This window comes from Thalassophryne amazonica, chromosome 15 (genome assembly GCF_902500255.1).
Source record: "Thalassophryne amazonica chromosome 15, fThaAma1.1, whole genome shotgun sequence".
Lineage (NCBI taxonomy): Eukaryota > Metazoa > Chordata > Actinopteri > Batrachoidiformes > Batrachoididae > Thalassophryne > Thalassophryne amazonica.
The window spans coordinates 13,800,142-13,820,254 of NC_047117.1; the positions used below are offsets into that span (position 1 = coordinate 13,800,142).

Here is a 20,113-nt window from a genome sequence, read left to right on the forward strand (position 1 = left end):
TAATCCAGGTTTTGAGTATATTTCTTATTGTTACATGGGAAACAAGATTCAGTAGATTCTCACAAATTCATGATATGCACACTCTTAAGGCTATGAAATTGGGCTATTAAGTAAAACAAAGTAGAAAAGGGGGTGTTCACAATAATAGTAGCATCTGCTGTTGATGCTACAAACTCAAAACTATTATGTTCAAACTGCTTTTTTAACAATCCTGTGACTCACTAAACTAGTATTTAGTTGTATAACCACAGTTTTCATAATTTCTTCACATCTGCGAGGCATTAATTTTGTTGGCTTGGAACCAAGATTTTGCTTGTTTACTAGTGTGCTTGGGGTCATTGTGTTGTTGAAACACCCATTTCAAGGGCATGTCCTCTTCAGCATAAGGCAACATGACCTGTTCAAGTATTTTGACATATCCAAACTGATCCATGATACCTGGTATGCGATATAGGCCCAACACCATAGTAGGAGAAACATGCCCATATCATGATGCTTGCACCACCATGCTTCACTGTCTTCACTGTGAACTGTGGCTTGAATTCAGAGTTTGGGGGTCGTCTCACAAACTGTCTGCGTCCCTTGGACCCAAAAAGAACAATTTTACTCTCATCAGTCCACAAACTATTCCTCCATTTCTCTTAAGGCCAGTTGATGTGTTCTTTGGCAAATTGTAACCTCTTCTGCACGTCTTTTATTTAACAGAGGGACTTTGCGGGGGATTCTTGCAAATAAATTAGCTTCACACAGGCGTCTTCTAACTGTCACAGCACTTACAGGTAACTCCAGACTGTCTACGATCATCCTGGAGCTGATCAATGGGTGAGCCTTTGCCATTCTGGTTATTCTTCTATCCATTTTGATGGTTGTTTTCCGCTTTCTTCCACGCGTCTCTGTTTTTTTTTTTGTTTTTTTTGTCCATTTTAAAGCATTGGAGATCATTGTAGATCAGGGGTGGCCAAGGTCTTTCATTGGATTCAGGTGTGTTGGAGCAGGGAGACAACTAAGAGTGTCAGGAATGTGGCTCTCGAGGACCGAACTTTGCCACTCCTGTTGTAGATGAACAGCCTATAATTTTTTTTTTTGCACCTGCGTATAAGTTTTCCCCTCTCCAATCAACTTTTTAATCAAACTACGCTGTTCTTCTGAACAATGTCTTGAACGTCCCATTTTCCTCAGACTTTCAAAGAGAAAAGCATGTTCAACAGGTGCTGGCTTCATCCTTAAATAGGGGACACCTGATTCACACCTGTTTGTTCCACAAAATTGACGAACTCACTGACTGAATGCCACACTACTATTATTGTGAACACCCCTTTTTCTACTTTTTTTTTACTAATAGCCCAATTTCATATCCTTAAGAGTGTGCATATCATAAATGTTTGGTCTTGTTGGATTTGTGAGAATCTACTGAATCTACTGGTACCTTGTTTCCCATGTAACAATAAGAAATATACTCAAAATCCGGATTAATCTTTTTAGTCACATAGCACTACTATTATTCTGAACACTACTGTAAATAAATATGAAATTGGTCACTGGATCCTTAAACTCTGGACATAATAAACTCTACATGGTGGATCCTTGATCTCTGGACATAAATAGAAATAAATAAAATCTGTAGTTTTTGTCAAAAGCATTTTCTTTCAGACAGGAATGGCATGAATATCTTTCCATACATCTGAGCTGAGCTCAGCCGGCTGTGCTGCACGTCACGATGTAATTTATAAAGAACGCAGCACATCTCATTTTGGGAGGGAAAAAAATGTTTTAGTCAATTGTAGTTTATTGTCTGTATTACAACGTTTGTAAAGAGGTGTCATTTATTTAAAGCGGTGATTCGTTTTGAAGTTATTAATTTTGTGTCTCAGTAGAGAGCTGCGCAGCATTTGGAGCTGTGCCAACAAAACGGAGGACGATTCTTGTTTCTTGACTGCAACAAGACAAGAGTCCCAGTTAGTGACTTTAATACACACAAAAGTGATTCACGATATTTTAATGGTTTTGAGAGGAGTTAAGAAGCAGACTTGCCGTTTCTGAAGAGCAGCGAATCAAAGAACCATGAGCCAGTGGATCAAAGCACTGCTTCATTGGTTCACGCTTCAAAGTGGTGTCACGCTGCAGAAACAGCTGATTACAGAGCTGCTGCAGGGTCTGTAATCAACGTAGAGGAATGATCATTTTTCTGACAAACACCCTCAAAAACAATGGCTGGGTAAGGGACTCATTAAGCAAAAAGACTATTGATGTTGGTGGATCGAATCATTTCTTAATGATACTCGAAAAGAACCGGTTCTCGATACCCAACCCTAGTCATGACCCAACCTTCATGACCATAGGTGAGAGTAGGAACGAAGCTTGAGAGCGTCACCCTTTGGCTCAGCTCCCTTTTCATCACAACGGTATGATAGAGCGAATGCAATACCACCGCATGAGTTGAGCATTCATCAGCTTTCCCAGTTTTTTGTTGCCCCTGTCCCAGCTCTTTTGAAATGTGTTGCAGGCATCCATTTAAATGAGCAAATATTTGCACAAAACAATAAAGTTTATCAGTTTGAACATTAAATATCTTGTCTTTGTGGTGTACGAGGTCTATTAGAAAAGTATCCGACCTTATTATTTTTTTCAAAACCATATTGTTGGGAAAGTGTAGGAACACGGACCCACAACAGGGGGCGCAAATGAACGGACAATGGAGTAAGTCAAAATAACAAAGCTTTACTGTTGTGAATGTGCACAACGAATACAACCAATCACAGCAATGGACAACAGTCAATTCACAAAAGTGTCGTGTGGGCAGGCTCGAAGATAGGAGACGCCTCTCCAAGGTAAGACCGGAACCACACGGCTTCCTCCGCCACAGGACCCCGGGAATACTGGAGCCGCCAAGTCCCGAACTCCCAGGTGGCCACTGCCTCCGCGTGTCGGACCTGGTACTGCTGGCGAGGAACAAAGGACAGTTAGATGGGGGCGCGTTTGCACCCAGGACTCCGAACAGCAGGGAAGTTACCTCCACCTCTCGTTGGAACAGTAATCCACAAACTAGCACAATCCAAAAAGATACACTCCGTAGCTTCGATACGTTACCTCTCTGGTAGAAACGATATCTCGGCAATGAGGTGGAGGTGCCGTCCTGCTGATATACCCCACAGATGATTGCCGTCAGCTGTCTCAGGTGATGGGTGACAGCTGTCACCGTAGCTGCTCACGTGAGGCGGCGGCGCCCTCTGGTGCCTGGAGCCCGCACTCCAGGCAGGGCGCCCTCTGGTGGTGGTGGGCCAGCAGTACCTCCTCTTCAGCGGCCCACACAACACATATGGATTTAACCATTCGAAAAATTTATCTGGCTTTCTGTGAAAATGTTACGGGCTTCAAAGAGAATAAGGACTGTTACTACAGCTTTAAGGACGGCTTTAAGGACAGCTTTAAGGACGCTTGGCGCGCCGCGCTCCGTACCGCCATCGAGAGCCACAAACCACCGGATCATTTCTAAACGGATGGCTCTGTGGAGCCAGACCATCGTGTGCACTTTCTCTGGTTATCACAAGAGCTGGACATCAACCATTTTCCGGCAGATTTCACTTTTAACAAGAGATTTTATCATGGAAAGCCGAGTGGAGGCTTCGCGCGTCACGACCGATTTGCTGATGGAGCGAGACAAAGGAACACCTCCATTTTGGTCTCACAGGACGGCTTTGAGATGGCGTTCAGACAGCTGTCGGTGGTTTTTCCATCGAGTGATTATCCAAGAAATTGTGGATGTGCCCGGACATGCCAGAACATGTCCCGTGAGGCTTCATCATGGCATTGCTGTGCGCCATGCCGCCGCGACGCGTGAAGCCTCCGCTCCTCTTTCCATGACAAAAACTCCTGTAACAGTGGAATGTGCCGTTCATTTCCAAACTGGATGCTGTGTTTTATCCGGGACGTCGTCTGACTAGCACAGGAACTGTGAAAAGACGTGGACATCAGCATTTTTTCGGCACATTGAGACTGCGGAGGAATTCCGCGCGTCGCAACACCATGATGAAGCCTAACAGGACATGTTGGGGCATGTCCAGCTCATGCACAATTTCTCAGATAGTCACACGACTAAAAAGCCATGACAGCTGTCTGAACGCCATCTCAAAGCCGTCCTGTGAGACCAAAACGGAGGTGTTCCTTTGTCTCGCTCCATCAGCAAATCGGTCGTGACGCGCGAAGCCTCCGCTCGGCTTTCCATGACAAAATCTCTTGTTAAAAGTGAAATCTGCCGGAAAATGGTTGATGTCCAGCTCTTGTGATAACCAGAGAAAGTGCACACGACGGTCTGGCTCCACAGAGCCATCCATTTAGAAATGATCCGGTGGTTTGCGGCTCTCGATGGTGGCACAGAGCGCGGCGCGCTGAGCGTCCTTAAGGCCATCCTTAAAGCTGTAGTAACAGACCTTATTCTCTGTGAAGCCCGTAAAATTTTCACCGAAAGCCAGATACATTTTTCTAATGGTTTCCAGGTGCCAGTCTCTAACAGAGATTCTGATGGAAAAAAAGCCCAAATCATTCCACCATTTCCTGACAATGAAAATCCACCGAGGGGGCTGGACCACTCCTCACTCAAAGCCTGCTCACAGGCGAATGACGCAACCGACAGGCGTGGAAAAATTCACGCATGTGCACGAGGGTTCAAGCTTGTCTGACGCAATCACACGTGATTCAAATCCATATGGTTTTTGAAAAAAATAATAAGGTCGGATACTTTTCTAATAGACCTCGTATTCAGTTGAATATAGGTTGAAGATTATTTGCCATTCATTGTATTCTGTTTTTATTTGTATTTTACACAACATCCCAACTTCACTGGAATTGGGGTTGTACTATTACTATATATGGAGACAGGGGGAAAATAAATAAATAAAAATAAAGTCTTGTAGGAAATATAAGTTAATGGAATGTCCCCTTATAAATAAAAGAGAACCATACCATACCATACAAACTTTATTTATGAAGCACTTTAACAGAACCACCGCTGCCACAAACTGCTGTACATTAAAACATACATTTAAATAAATGAATAAGAAATACAATTTAAAACTAAACCTCAATGGGGCCAAAAGCCAAGGAGAAAAAATAGGTTTTTCAATGAACTTTATTTATGAGCAACAATAGAAAAAGCCCTGTCCCCTCTGAGCTTCCGTCGGGATCTTGGTACTTCCAGGTGCTCAGACAGGCAAGACATTGGCTCCCAATCCTAACAACAGGTATTTCAGTCTTTAACAAGCGATAAAGTCCCAATGCGCAGGTCTACTACAGTATTTAACAGCCTCACAATTCCCAGGCAAACACAGAATAACATTTAGCATAGCACAGCATCCCTGAGGTAGCATTGCCTAGCGCGGACTTTTGAAGCATTAGGTTTCACTGCTGCTTCATACGTGCGCATAATGGACATCATAACTCTGAACTGGCAAACAAGACATCACAGCTTAACCTCAGAAGGCAATGAAGGACAAGAATACAGTATGTCACCGCCTTTTTATGTCTCAATAGTGTCTTTAACTGTAGAAGTATCCAATGCTCGCAGTCAAAACACAATGGTATAAACTTCAAAATTCAGTATTATTGAGACAAATCTGTAATACTGTTGATGGAAAAGTACTTTAGCATGTGCTGCCTTGAGCATTTTTTTGTGTGCAGTTCATAGTGGCAAAAATTGAGCTGTTTTGGCTCCTTCACAATTAATGACTGAAAAATCTGAACCATCAAAGCACTTGGCAAAGTCAGAAGCCTATACTGTCAGGTTTAGCCTAATTACCTCAAGACTTCATAAGCTCATACTGTATTTGTTTTCAAAAATCCATTAAAAACAGCTCAGAGACAGCTTGGCACCTTGGAGAACGTACAGTAATCCATCACATGCGTTTATTATATTTTCTCCTGTCAGCGCGTCAATCTAGATGTTTTACCGTTTTGTTGGGAATTTTAATAGTGCAAAAACAAATTATCTGTTTCGATAACACACTGAGGATGGCAAGTGAGGTTAGTGATTCATAAAGCGTCTCACACTGGCAGACAGAAACATAGCCATGGGTGAATTATCAAAATAAGGCAGCCATTACTTTCCCACACCACTATTAACACAGATTTTTGTTTACTTTGGAGTTTGAGTAAAAGTCACCCCATCACACAGAAATTTTAATACATAAATATTCAACATGTCAACTGCAAGACAAAATTTGCCAGTTGGGTAGCAACCCAGAACATATCACACTGGACAAAAGAGATTTTTCTTCCTGAACACTTTTCAGTATATTTTATGGATTTTGGGGTTCTGATGACAAAACAAAAATAAATCACCTAAGAGTTTTCCCACTGTATACCATTTTCTAGATACTGCATCATCGCAGTCCACCCAGCTGTAAATAGGTACAGCCATTCGCTTGGGATGTAACCTCGTTGGACTGGCATCCCGTTGAGGGAGACTTGCAGACCCTCATCCGCTTCATGCTACAGAATCCAGAGCTAAACACTGGCACCAGTGAACCTGAGGTCCTACATAGGACTGTTTGGCATCCAAATTTCACAACCATGCAGTAAGACTGGTAGCACCATCACCCTAAAAACCTGGACCTTTAATCTCCTGTGATGGTATTGACATGACCAAACATATCCAGTTACCTTGTGACTCCCTAAGCTCTTCCAAAATATCTTAGTCTCAATAAACAAGGACCCAGAAACACGAACCTCAAAGCACAGATAAATTAATCTCTCTGTGAGTTCGACACTTTCACTGCATACAGATACACTTCTGATGACTAGGTCCAGGAAGTCATTGAAAGCCTGAAAGGATCTTCAGCTTTCCTCAGGACCATCAACAACTTCTCACTCAGCTTCTCAAGTTCTATAATTAGGGCATCCAATGATTCTGCAAAGATCACAGCATCATCCCTAAAGTCATGATCTCTGAATCTTTCATCACCGACAAAGGCAGCTGTGCCACCAGTCTCCCCAACCCTACCCAGCAGCCAGTCCATGCAAGCACTGAAAGGTGTAGGAGCTAGAACACATGCCTAAAGAATAGCAGAATTCACAGGAAAGAAGTCAGAGACTCTGCCCTGGTTCCAAACATCCCTCACAGTGGCTGTGTATGAATTGGTTATGATGTCCAGCAACTCACTGGAGATCCTACAAATTTTCAGGATGTCCCAGTGGCTTGTTTGGAAGGGGTTTTTGTTTCTTTCTACCATTTTCACTCAGTGATTAGGAAAATCTTACAGTGATACAACCCCAGAACGTCTTCAGTGTGAGTCAGGTCTTTGCCTCAAACCAATAGTAAGGGGCTGGATTGAGCTGAAGTAAGTTGTCTTGAAAACAAAAGATGGCATAACACCTTCAAATTGCAGACTGTCAAAAAGTGAAAATGATGAACACTGTTGCCAAAAATTATTGTCGTAATTGATTTTAAACACACCGATTAGGAGTTTAAATTCCGGAGTTTAAATCCTGGAGTTTAAATTCTGGCCTCATGTGAACAGTGGGGATCTAAAGAGAAAGGTGGAGGTTGAGTTTACAGATTTTATATGTGGTGCTTAGGTGGTCACAGATGGAGAGTCAAAGGTGGCTGACAATGGCTGAGTGCGTTTAAGGAACATGCTTTCAGAACAAACCTCAGCTAGACAGTATTCCCTGATACAGGCGGTCACAATTGCTGACCTGGAGGAAATACACCCTCTTTTTATGCTGTCTAGAGTGCATCTGAATTGTCCTTTACTGGAAGGTGAAGCAACAATACCTAGGAGTAGTGGTTGGAGATGCCTTATTGGCACTTATTGGCTCCTGATTTGGCAGGAAACAGTCTATCCATTATCTGTAGTGTCAGTACCTCATTCGTGGTCGGCATAATGGACAGTTTTAATTCATTTATTCATTCAATTCATTTATTTCAGATTTTCCTTCTTGTGTTTTAATTCCAAGCTTGAGAAGAAAACCTTCAAACCCAAAGTCCTGTTATAATAATTTGACTGTACTGTTACAGCAAGCTATAGATGCCTTTACAGTGTCAAATCTCACACGTAATCACGTTCTCGCTGGGGAGGCCAAGATTTCATTGTCAGTGTAAACAAGTGTTTGCGTCAACTTGACTGCAACATTGCGTCGTTATGGAGGTGAGTTTAAATTTAATATGTATTTAGGTGTTTAACTAAGATAATTGTGTCTTTAATGTGAGTTTTATTTTTTTAAAAAAGCGTATTGCTGTTAGGGTTGGGAACCGTTTTTTTTTTTTCAGGTATCCTTAAGAAATGATTCAATCCATCGACATCAATAGCCTTTTTGCTTAACGATTCCCTTATCGATCCTTCAGAGTGGCCGTTGTTTTTGGGGGTGTTTGTCAGGAAAATGATAATTTCTCTACATTGATTACAGACCCTGCAGCAGGTCTTTATAATCAACCATTTCTGCAACGCTTTGCTTTAAACCTTGAACCAATGAAGCAGTGCTTCGATCTTCGATCTGCTGCTTCGTTGATTCTTTGTTTTATTTTGCTTTATCTTAATTTTTCCCCGCTAAAACCCTAAAGAGTAATATTTACCTTTTTTATGTTAAACCAACCTGTTATGGTCTTCTGAAACAGTTGATAACTTCAAAACAGGACTGATGCTAACGCGTTAGCATGTCTGTGGCATTTTCAATGTTAAAGTTAGCATTAAGCTAATGCTAAATGTACAGAATGATTTAATGAATACTATGGTGACCTCAAATTGCTAAGAAATAAAGCTGCAACACCTGAGGACATGAAGCATGTGACAGAAGGTTCTACATAAAAGACAAACAGAAGATGGAGGTCCCCTTAAATGTGCTGAAACAGGGAACTGAAGTGTCCAGCATCAGACCGTACTGCCACCTTGATTTTGACCACAATTCCTTAGATTAGCCCATGAAGTCCCCACCAGTGGACAGACATATGGGAGACAAAAAAGCACAGGATAGGCCATTATATTTTTATTGTCCTTAGCACTATAAGGACATTGGCGAGTTCTCTTGGATAGCTTTCAAATAGTAAGAAAACTCAACGTGTTCTCTGCTGGATGTTAATTCAATTCACCCAATCTTTGAAGAATTTGTTTTGTTGTTAACTGACTGTGTAAAAGACACCAGTATCTGTTAAAGATTATATTGTGGATCCTCCTATGCAAAATATCACAAAGCATAACTTCATTTTCTATACCTGCTAATTCCAATCAGTGGTCACAGGGGGCTGGAGCCTATCCCAGCAGTCATAGGGTTAGAGGCAGGGTTCACCCTGGACAGGACACTCGTCTATCGAAGGGCCACATATAGACAGATAAACACCCAACCTGCATGTCTCAAGAGGTGGTAGGAAACTGGAGCACCCGAGGGAACCCACACAAACAGGATGACAATACGAGGTCTGTCCATAAAGTATTGTACCTTTTTATTATTTTTTTAAACTATATGGATTTGATTCATATGTTTTCAAGTCAGACAAGCTTGAACCCTTGCGCGCATGCGTGAGTTTTTCCATGCCTGTCAGTGACGTCATTCGCCTGTGAGCACGCCTTGTGGAAGGAGTGGTCCCGCCCCCGTCGTTGGATTTTCATTGTCTGGAAATGGTGGAATGATTTGGGTTTTTTTTCCATCAGAATGTTTTCAGAAGCTGTTAGAGACTGGCACCTGGAAACTATTCGAAAAATTTATCTGGCTTTCAGTGAAAATTTTACGGGCTTCACAGAGAATAAGGTCTGGTAGTACAGCTTTAAGGACCCCTTTAAGGACGCTCAGCGCGCCGCGCTGCGAGCTGCAACGACACGGCCCAAGCCACCGGACCATTTCTGAGGTGATGGCTCTGTGGATATGAGACCGTTGTGTGCTCTTTCTCTGGTTATCACAAGAGCTGGACATCAGCCATTTTCTGGCAGATTTCACTTTTAACAAGAGATTTTGTCATGGAAAGCCGCGCGGAGGCTTCGCGCGTCACGACCGATTCGCTTTGGAAGCGAGACAAAGGAACACCTCCGTTTGGGCGTGTCAGAGGACAAGTTTGGACATGTCCAGCTCTCCACAATTTCACTGATACTTACTGGACTGGTAAGCATTGAAAGCTGAGATAGACATGTCCAGACTTGTCGGGTCCTCTCGGGTCCTTAAAGCTGTACTACCAGACATTATTCTCTGTGAAGCCCGTAAAATTTTCACCGAAAGCCAGATAAATTTTATAGTTTCCAGGTGCCAGTCTCTAACAGCTTCTGAAAAAATTCTGATGGAAAAAACCCCCAAATCATTCCGCCATTTCTAGACAATGAAAATCCGACGACGGAGCGGGACCACTCCTTCCACAAGGCGTGCTCACAGGCGAATGACGTCACCGACAGGCGTGGAAAAACTCACGCATGCGCACAAGGGTTCAAGCTTGTCTGACATGAAACCATATGAATCAAATCCATATAGTTTAAAAGAAAAATAAAAAGGTACGATACTTTATGGACAGACCTCGTATGCAAACACCACACACAGAAAGGACCTATGAGGCAACAGTGCTAACCACTAAGCTACTCTGCCACCCTAAAGAAGTTCAGTCCATTCAAAATTCCAGTTTTACATGGGTAGTTTTCGAAGCTATTCTAAAGGAGTTGAAATGAATGTATATTAATTCTCCCCACTGTCATTCTCAAATGCATTAAAACCAGTGATGACAGCCTTCTGTTATGACCCATGATTATATCAGAATCACCTGTTTCTCCTGTTTGCAGCCAGAGACAGTAAATCAATCCACCGGCTTCACTCAGTTCAATCTAGTTTATGAGTATAACATGCAAAGTACTCTTAAATTGCTTTTCGTTTCTCCAGCTACCCCGACTAACACGTATCAATATGTCTCTGACTTTAAGAGACAGCTTCACGCTGCTCGGCAGACGGCTCGAACCCACCTGAATAAATGAACCTTTGTTGGCCCGCAGGGAGTTTGTTATGCACAAAGAGCATAAAAGACATGAACAACCACACGTAGCAGCACATAACATAAAACATAAACATCATAAAAAACACCATAAGAAAGATCATAAAAAAGCACAGCTTGGGAATTTGTGAGGGATCTGAAGTGCACTTCAATAAAGTGTTAAATTCAGACCATGTGATCAGAGCTTGTTAAGTAGCCGAATGCTGCGCAGGACAAAGAAAGTGATGCTTTCTTTAGTCTCCCTCCTGGGCATGCTGCTATACCTTCACCCTGAAGATGAAAGTAGGGACACAGACCACAGAGGGTGCAGTGGGTCTGTTATGATCTTGTTCATGGTAAAATGGTCTAACATGAAAGAAAATACTGCACACCGGTTCCCATTATCTTGCCACCCAGTTTAACAACCCTGTCTAGATTATTCTTGTGTTGTACAGACCATGCTCACCCCTCCCTAACCACCATCATCACCGAATACAACCTGTTTTTCCTTTGAATAAAGCTTTTGTAGAATATCAGCACATTTTTGTCCACATTAAGACTTCTACGTTTCCTTAAAAAGTGCAGATGATGTTGGGCCGTTGCAAGCCGAGCACTGGTCTGGGCATTCCATGTCAGTTTGCTATCAGTAATAGTACCTGAATAATTTTCTTTTGTCTTATTCATAATTAGACCTACTGCATGGAGGTTTGGGGAAATAAAACTAATACTAATCCAATATTTTTGTTGCAAAAGAAAGCTGTAAGAATGATCTGTAACAAATCACATTGTGAGCCAATGAATCCATTGTTTGCTTGTTTACATATTCTAAAATTCTGGGACTTGGTTGATTACATTACAATACAAATTATGTATAAAGTTACAAATAAACTGCTGCCACAACATGTCCAGGATCTGTTTAAACCAAAGGACTCCCGTTATAATTTAAGAGGAATTTTATTTTTTGAGAAATCAAGGATCTGAACTACTGCAAAAAGTAATTGTGTTTCTGTTAAAGGTGTTAACATCTGGAACAACTGTCCTGATAATATTAAAGTACTTGGTACTTCAATAGGCTTTAAAAGACATTACAAGAATAACAAAATTGCTTGCTATAGTTGAAGACTTAGGTCTATTGATTTGTTATTACTTTTGGGTGTGTGTTGTGTGGCAGTGTTTGTCTGGTTGTATTTTGTAAATTTGAGATATGTATTTATGAAATTATGTTTATGTGTGTATATATTTCTTTTTTTTTTTGTATAAGGGGTGGGTATTTATAACCTTTGCTTCTGCCCTCACCCTTTCGGCCACACTGGATCTTTGTAAAGTTGTTTTGTTATGAGGTTTTTTTATTTTTTGTTGAATGGTGTGCTGAATAAACTCATTCATTCATTCAATTACAAGGGACAGAGGGTAGCTTTTTTCTAAAAATAAATGCCGTAATTACCGGACTATAGAGTGCACCTGAATATAAGTTGCAGCCACCAATTTTAAAAAAACAAAAACAAAAATTGTACATAAATAGGCACTTGTCTATAAGCCACAGGTGTCCACATTGTAACATGGGATATTTATACAGATGATGTTACACAGAAAGATTTTTAACTTTTAATTAAAAACATACTGTAAATGCTTTTTTTCTGAAAGTGTTACGCATAAATATTGACGAGCACCATACGGAGGCAAAACTGAGTAATTTTAACATTTTTTTTTCTTTGTGGATCATGAGATAATTTCGTCACGTGCATCACCTGGTGTCTGTGGTAAATGAGACGTTAATGAGGCGCTGTAACTTTTTCAACTTGTGGCACAAAGACAGAGACCCGGTGGGGGGAAAGAGAAGGCTCCGCTGATTGATTTGATGGTGCAACTGTGGCGCAAAGTGACTGTCTCACAAAGGGACTTTTCTTCAGCCACGACAAGGAATTAACATATTTTCAGACATTGTTTTTGAAAATCACGAGGCTTTATGTGGATAATTTTTCTTCAGGATGCGATGATGAATCCACTGAAACGAACAGGTAAGACTTTATATTTACTCTGTGTCTAAATTTACTCCACATGAGGACCGCAGCTTTCAGCCAGTCAGTGGACAGCATTAACTGACGTATTTCGACTTATGAGAGAGCCTATAAAAATCCATAAATTAGCTGCATCATTATTTAATTGCAGTGTTGGAAGCATGTGAGTGCAGAAATTACGATGAGTTATCTAGATAGAGGACGGACGGATTAATCTGAACTCTGCAGTAGAAGTGGTCCCATTGTCAGGTTTAAAGGCCTATTAGAGTCACATCATCTGTAGATTTTAATCGTACAATTATCCAGTTGTCTGACAAAATCATTTGTATACAATGTGAACAACTAAAGTGAGAGCAAGTAACCGTGTGGTACCCTAGTGTTTAGGGGTGTCGGAAAAAATCGATTCACGACTGAATCGCGATTCTTATTTATTACGATTCAGAATCGATCCAAAATGTCCAAGAATCGATTTTTTAAAAGCATTATTTAAACATAATCTTACTTACTTGCTCCGTGTACTGTTTGTCAGGCAACGGCTTCTGTATTACAGCGTCCCCGCGAGGGTGGGGGTGGTCCAGCGTGCTTCAAACACTCGTGCGCTGCAGAGTTCAGTGGCTGTAGCTTAGCATGACGGACCAAGAGCTAATTCAGCTAGCACCGTCTTTGCTGAAGGCAAACATTTTGGCGCATTTTGGATTTTATTATTTGCTGCGTAAGAAGGAGCTTGACATGACATGCACTATGCAGTGTGCAGAATCTGCAAAATGAAAGTCAAGTACTTCGGAAACATTTCAAATCCGCAAGCCCACATTCTACGCTATCACCGGGAGCTAAAAGAGGGAAGCAGCGGTCTCTGCCGACTACTGACCAGCGCTTCGCTAAGCTGCCAGCCAACTCCGAACGAGCAAAGCAGATAAGTAAATTTATATCTAGAATCACTTGATTAACCTTGTAAAGCTGCATTTTCTTAAATGTAAACATTTTTTAAGTAATATAACTATTTCTCAGAGCTCTTTGAATCGAAAATCGATTCTGAATCGAATCGTCACCCCAAGAATCGGAATTGCATTGAATCGTGAGTTGTTGTACGATTCACATCCATACTAGTGTTCATGCTTATGACGGGTGACTGTCCTCCATGCACTTGAATACTGTGTATCCATGTTATGAGGGTATGATTTACACCCCTTCTACCCAACTTCACTGCCAGAAGATCCACCTGGAGAGTGGTAAAGGCAGACATAATATTGGTAAATAACGTACGCACACAAAATGACAGGGTTTCCATGTGTTTGTATACTTGATTCAAAAGTGTCACATCATCCACACCCTTCATTGCTCTGTAAACAAACCTCAAAGAATCCATGTGAGTGCTAGCTACAGACTCATCCTGCCATGTGGGGTTTGGCTGGATCCACAAATATTCTCTTGCGTGGTACTCAAATACTCAAATTGTACTGGGCTTATATTTTAGGAATTTGTCAGTCTGTCCTTCTCCCGCATAAAACACATACAAAAAGAGTGAACATAATGTGTGGCTGGGGATGGTGCCACAACTTTTCATCAACACTGCAAATTAGTGATGACTAACACGAAACATTGTTCCAAATATTTTGAAACTTTTGAGATATAGTGTTTCAAATGTTGTTCTGGACTGTGCATGAAAGTCCACTTGTTTCTAGTGCAGAAGGTTCCTGGTTCAAGTCCACCCTTGCCCATTCTCCATGTAATGTAGAGTTGCATCAGGAACGGCATCTGGTGTAAAACTTGTGGCAAATTAACATAACGATCCACCTCTGATCTGCTGTGGTTGTTAGATGTTATATTGCCACCTGATGGCTTGTTCAGGAACACACATCCACATCAAGTTATGAAATTCATTTAAATATTGCAGTCAGTGCAGGGTCTGTACATGCATTAGCACATACTCTGCTCGTGTAATTAAGATTAACAACATTCAATTTAATTTATTTTATTTATGTTGCACCAAATCAGAAAATAAGTCACCCAAAGGTGCTTCACAAAGGTAAGGTCTAACCTTTCCACCCACATGGGCATAGGAGATACCGCTAGATGGCTCAGAATACAGATGCCCGAGTTTGAACTCGAATTGAGCTTCTAGTTCTAGTAATCACCAAGGGCCCCTGGGTAAGGTCCTAAATCTGCTAGTTGATCCCGGTGTGTAGTGAGCATCTTGTATGGCAGCAGCCTGACATTGGGGTGAATGTGAGGCATTATTGTAAAGCGCTTTGAGGGTCTGATGCAGATGGAAAAGCGCTATATAAATGCAGTCCATTTATTCCTGTGAATGAAAGAGCAGATTTTAAGGTTGTGTTGTTGACTTGTAAGGTTCTAAATGGTTGTGCACCCTCTTAACTTGCAGAACCTATCGAGCCATATGTGCCATCTTGTGCCCTGCAGTCTCAGGATGCAGCCTATGGTCTAAAGGTTAAGAAGAGTTCAGCTGGATTTATAGATTTTTCTTAATGTGGTGTTTTCTTTCTTTCCTTCTTTTTGGCTGGAGAAGTTGAAAGGAACAAGCCAAAGCCTCATACCACTAGTCTCCAACCCTACATCCTAACAACAAAACTAACATTTTGACTGACACTATCAAGACTTTGAATACACTAACAGTACCATTCAAAAGTTTTGACAGACTTTCTCAAGGTGGTTCCATGGTGTCATGGATGCAATGAAGCGCGGCACCAGAACATGCTTCTAGACTTGGCACGACTTGAGGTTTTGAACACAATCCAAATTTTTCTGTTCCTTCAGTGAAGTCAAGCAAATCCTTGATAGCTGTGAATTAGTGAATGACACTGAAATGAATTGATTTTTACAGGAAATCTTTTCTAATTTTGACATTTTGTGCTTCAGTACAGTCAACACAGTTTCTCTGGTGGTGAATGGTTAACAATAAGCAATTTCTTTCATAAATTCATTAATAATTATTAATGAACTGAATTATATCACGTTTAATCAATATTATTAAATATTTAACTTATTACAGAAAGAAATACACATGATGGAATAATTTCTTTCTAAACCTACAACAATATGTACGTTGAGCTAAAAAGTGGATATAAAATATTTTATTTATGTTTATACACCTTGATAAATTCACTGAAATTACTAGAATGTAAAAAAAATAAAGAGCTACAGTGATACGATTGTAAAAATGATAGCGCCTAGTTATTATGTTTAATGCTTACACGGGTTTCTACAAAATTTTAATTTAATTAGCAAACTTTTCTACAGCGGCTGTTCTTCAGGATATGTATAATCCTAATTGGGACTGTAAAGTATGCTCTCTAGTTATTTTCTTTATTCTGCAGATTAATTAAACTGTAATTCTCTTGGAGGTTTTTCTGATGCAGTGGTTTTTGTTGTTGTTAGTTTTTTTTTTTTTAAATAGTGTATTATGTTAATTTCTGCCCACATAAGGAGTCATGTTCAGCTGCCGTCATAAAAAATGTTCTGGATGCAAGTACTCAACTAAACAACTGCAAAGAAATGACATTATTTAGCTGAGGAAAAAAAAAGAGTTTTGAACAGAAACAAAGCACATTGTATTTGGTGTCAGAGGTACGCCTGCCAAGGATGGCGGCTTAAATCTGTTTTCTGAATGGTAGCCAGCGGTTATATGCATGGTTGGCCCTGCTTATCCAAGTGTCAGAATGCTGCTCATGACAAAGGCTAATCACAACACCTGTTTAGGAGAGATTACAGCGAGATCAGCCTGAGTGCTGAGAGGTCTCTGCTTTATTAAAACTGAAGTGTCAGTTCAGGCGTTGACATCTACACACACACACACACACACACACACACACACACACACACACACACACACACACACACACACACACACACACACACACACACACACACACACACACACACACGAGAACGGGACGTGAGCCTGGATTTATCGTGTGCGTGCCGGAGCAATATTAAGTGTTTAACCTAAAAAGCTTCACAGAGGAATAAGAAGTTAATGTTATTTCATCCCCCTATGTGGAAACTAAATGACACAGCCGAACCTTTTCCTCGCCCAGTTTTGCTCTTTACTATTGGTGATGGTGAATGAATTAAAATGGCTCAAGAACCGAGCAAGAACCCTGCTTCCTCCTCCCTCCTCTCGTAACATTCATTGGCAAATCAAAGAATTGCCAGTTTGAGATTTATAGCTGAAGTGCCTTTGGGTGGGAAAAAAAATCTCTCTCTCTCTCTCTCTCTCTCTCTCAGCCCACTGATGGTGACTCTGTTGGACTTTACAAACCTTACGCCTGGTGTAAAAATGGCAGCAAGGAGTGAGTCAGCCCATCCTGGCTGCCTACCTCAACGTTGATTATTAACTCATGCTAATGGCGCCAACTGCTCCAAGTATGAGAACACAACAGCCAGTAGGGGTTGGGGTCAGGGTGCTTGTCTCACCCTTCTGCCAAACAAAGGAAGTTGGCTCATGTAGGAATAGTAGAATCCAGAAGATTAATTTGATGGTTCACAGTATTTGGGCCTTTATAGTTTCCACCATGTGTCCACGTATCCTTCATATAATGTCTGTAATACAATATGAGCATGCACACTCTACAGCAGTGTTTAACACAGACAAAAAAACATTTCTTTAAGAGACTATCTGTTGTGTGGGCCGCCCGAAGAGGAGGTACTGCTGGCCTACGCCAGAGGGCGCCCTGCCTGTAGTCGGGTTTCTAGCACCAGAAGGCACAGTTACTACCCAGGAGCCAGGACTGACAGCTGTCAGCAATCACCATCATCATCACTATAAAAGCCTGGAGGAGACACCACATCTCTGCCGAGATATCAGTTTACCACTCAGGTAATTCTCTCAGCCGTTTTTCTGTGCCAAACACACATACCTTGTTTGTTCTGAACCTTTTGCAGGAGTACCTGGAACTCTACTCGCAGCTGGAGCTGGGTTTGTGGACGGGTGAGGAGTGACGATCTTCACTCCTCGTTCCACTTACGATAAGTAGTAGTTCAGGCTCTGCCCTTAAACTTGTTCCAGAGTTGGAGGTGGAGGTGTTCCCTCCAAGTGGATAAACATTGTGAGTTGCTGACTGCTTACTGGGTGTCCACACACCCACCATTAACCTGTTTTTGTTCCTGCCAGCAGTACCGGATCTGACAGCTGAAGCAGAGGCCACCTGGGGACTCGGGACTTGGCGGCTTCAGTGTACTGCAGGTCTTCATTGGCGGCGGAACCTTGTGGGCCCCGGTTCTTCTCTGGATAGGCGTCTCCTACCCTCGGGCCTGCCCACACGTCACTTAATGTATTTTGTAATTGACTGTCTAAAAGCAGTATTCGACCTGTTGACCTGTTGCACATTTGCCACAATAAATTGTATTTATTGGATTATCCATTGACCGTTCATTTGCGCCCCCTGTTGTGGGTCCGTGCATTACATTTTCCCCAACACTATCGCAATAATAAGAGGTTAATTTTGTCATTTGTAATTTTTCATCATCAAATTGTGTAGAATATGTGCACAGAACACAATACAGACACAAACCACACCTGACAAACTCATATTCATGAGTTTCTTTTCACTTCTTCAGCTGCACAATTTGTCCTTTAACAGTCAAGCAGCTGATCTGAAGGAGCTAGCTTGCTGTCTTACCAAACCTAGTTTAACCTCTGCGGTGTGCGGTGTGTGTGTACCCTCCGTCTGCTTCACTCCCGGTGTCGCAGTCTGAACAGGCCCCCCTTCTGACTGGTGCCCCCTGCCTTCACCGCACATGCATCATTTTGGACCGCCAGCAGCAATTCACTGATTATTGCCTTGTTTCTGCTTCAAACTGCACTCTGGCCATCATCTATCTCAGTGACAGATATCTGAAGCTTTTGTACAACAATCATTTACACAGAAATTCAGCATTATTCCATCAGAAAAGACGGGGGGCGATCAGAGTGCAACACCAGCGCATCTGAATCTGACTCTCTAAATCTGACTCTACACCCAAACAAATCAAATGAAATAATGTGATTGTTAACCATCAGATGACAAAGTAAAATTTCTTAAATCATTCTAAAGTCAGTTTTAAGCAGAAACGAGGTGATAATCTGTTAATCGCTGCTGATGCTCCAAAATGATGCATGTACAGTGAAGGCGGGGGGACCGATCAGACTGCGACACCGCGACGCAAGCTCATGATCTCCAGCATGGGAAGCAGGCACTCTAACCAGGAGGCGAAAACCCATGGGCCCTGGCATCTGTGGCCAAAGCATCTTTTGGCATTGGGAGTGAGGTTTACTAAATACCATATGCACAGCGAGTGCTGCTGGCCTCCATCCCACCAGCTTCCCTGCACACATCACATATGGCCTCTCTGAAGTCTGTCCAAATTCTGGACTGTAATAAAATAAAATCAAATAAAATACAGAAGGTGGAGCTTTGCACACATCAGACATTACAGAGGCCTCCATAGGAATGAATGGTCATCAAGGATAGATACAGTGTTTCAAACTGAAACAAAGTACATTGTATTTGGTGTCAGAGGTACACTTGTGAAGGACGGCCGGTTAAATCTGTCTTCTGAATGGTTCCCAGCAGTTATGTGCATGGTTGACCCTGCTTATCTGCCCTGCTAGGTGTTAGAGAAGCGCTGCAGTCCCAGCCAAACATTAAAACATTAGTTTACTCCAGTTTCAGCTAAATGATTCTTTCTTAACCCTGTGGGCTCCATGATGCATCCAAGTGTACTTTTCATCATATTTGTATGAACAGATCAGAGACAGAAAGTCACGGAGACTTGATTCAACCATTTCCTGAAATTAAAAGTTTTTAGCAGTAATATCCATCTTTTCTCTAAGTGATCTTTAACACTCTGGGGTCCGAGGGCATTTTTTGGACAGTTCACTCGCCTGGCATAAATGTTTTATTATTGCTGTTAACAGCTCTCCCTGCATCCCACAATCAAGTTTTATGTCTCTTTTTTTTCAGGACAACCTGTGCTTTCAGAATATATATGTTTTTGTTGTGTTTTATACATGTAAATAAAGGTTTACAATCAAAAATAGGCAAGGAAAAAATAAAGCGAAAACTAATTTTCCACACACATTTATTCAAAACACACAGCAAATTATAATAAACAACTGTTTTGACACTTTATAAAGGTAATTTGAGGTCTTGTGTGAAAGACTGTA

At 41.5% G+C, this 20,113-nt stretch overlaps 1 protein-coding gene across 3 annotated transcripts in view; it reads right to left on the reverse strand.

Moving 5' to 3' along the window:
- grin2ab (glutamate receptor, ionotropic, N-methyl D-aspartate 2A, b) overlaps positions 1 to 20,113 on the reverse strand; it is a 320,679-nt gene that overhangs the window by 137,720 nt on the left and 162,846 nt on the right. The window lies entirely within an intron of this gene.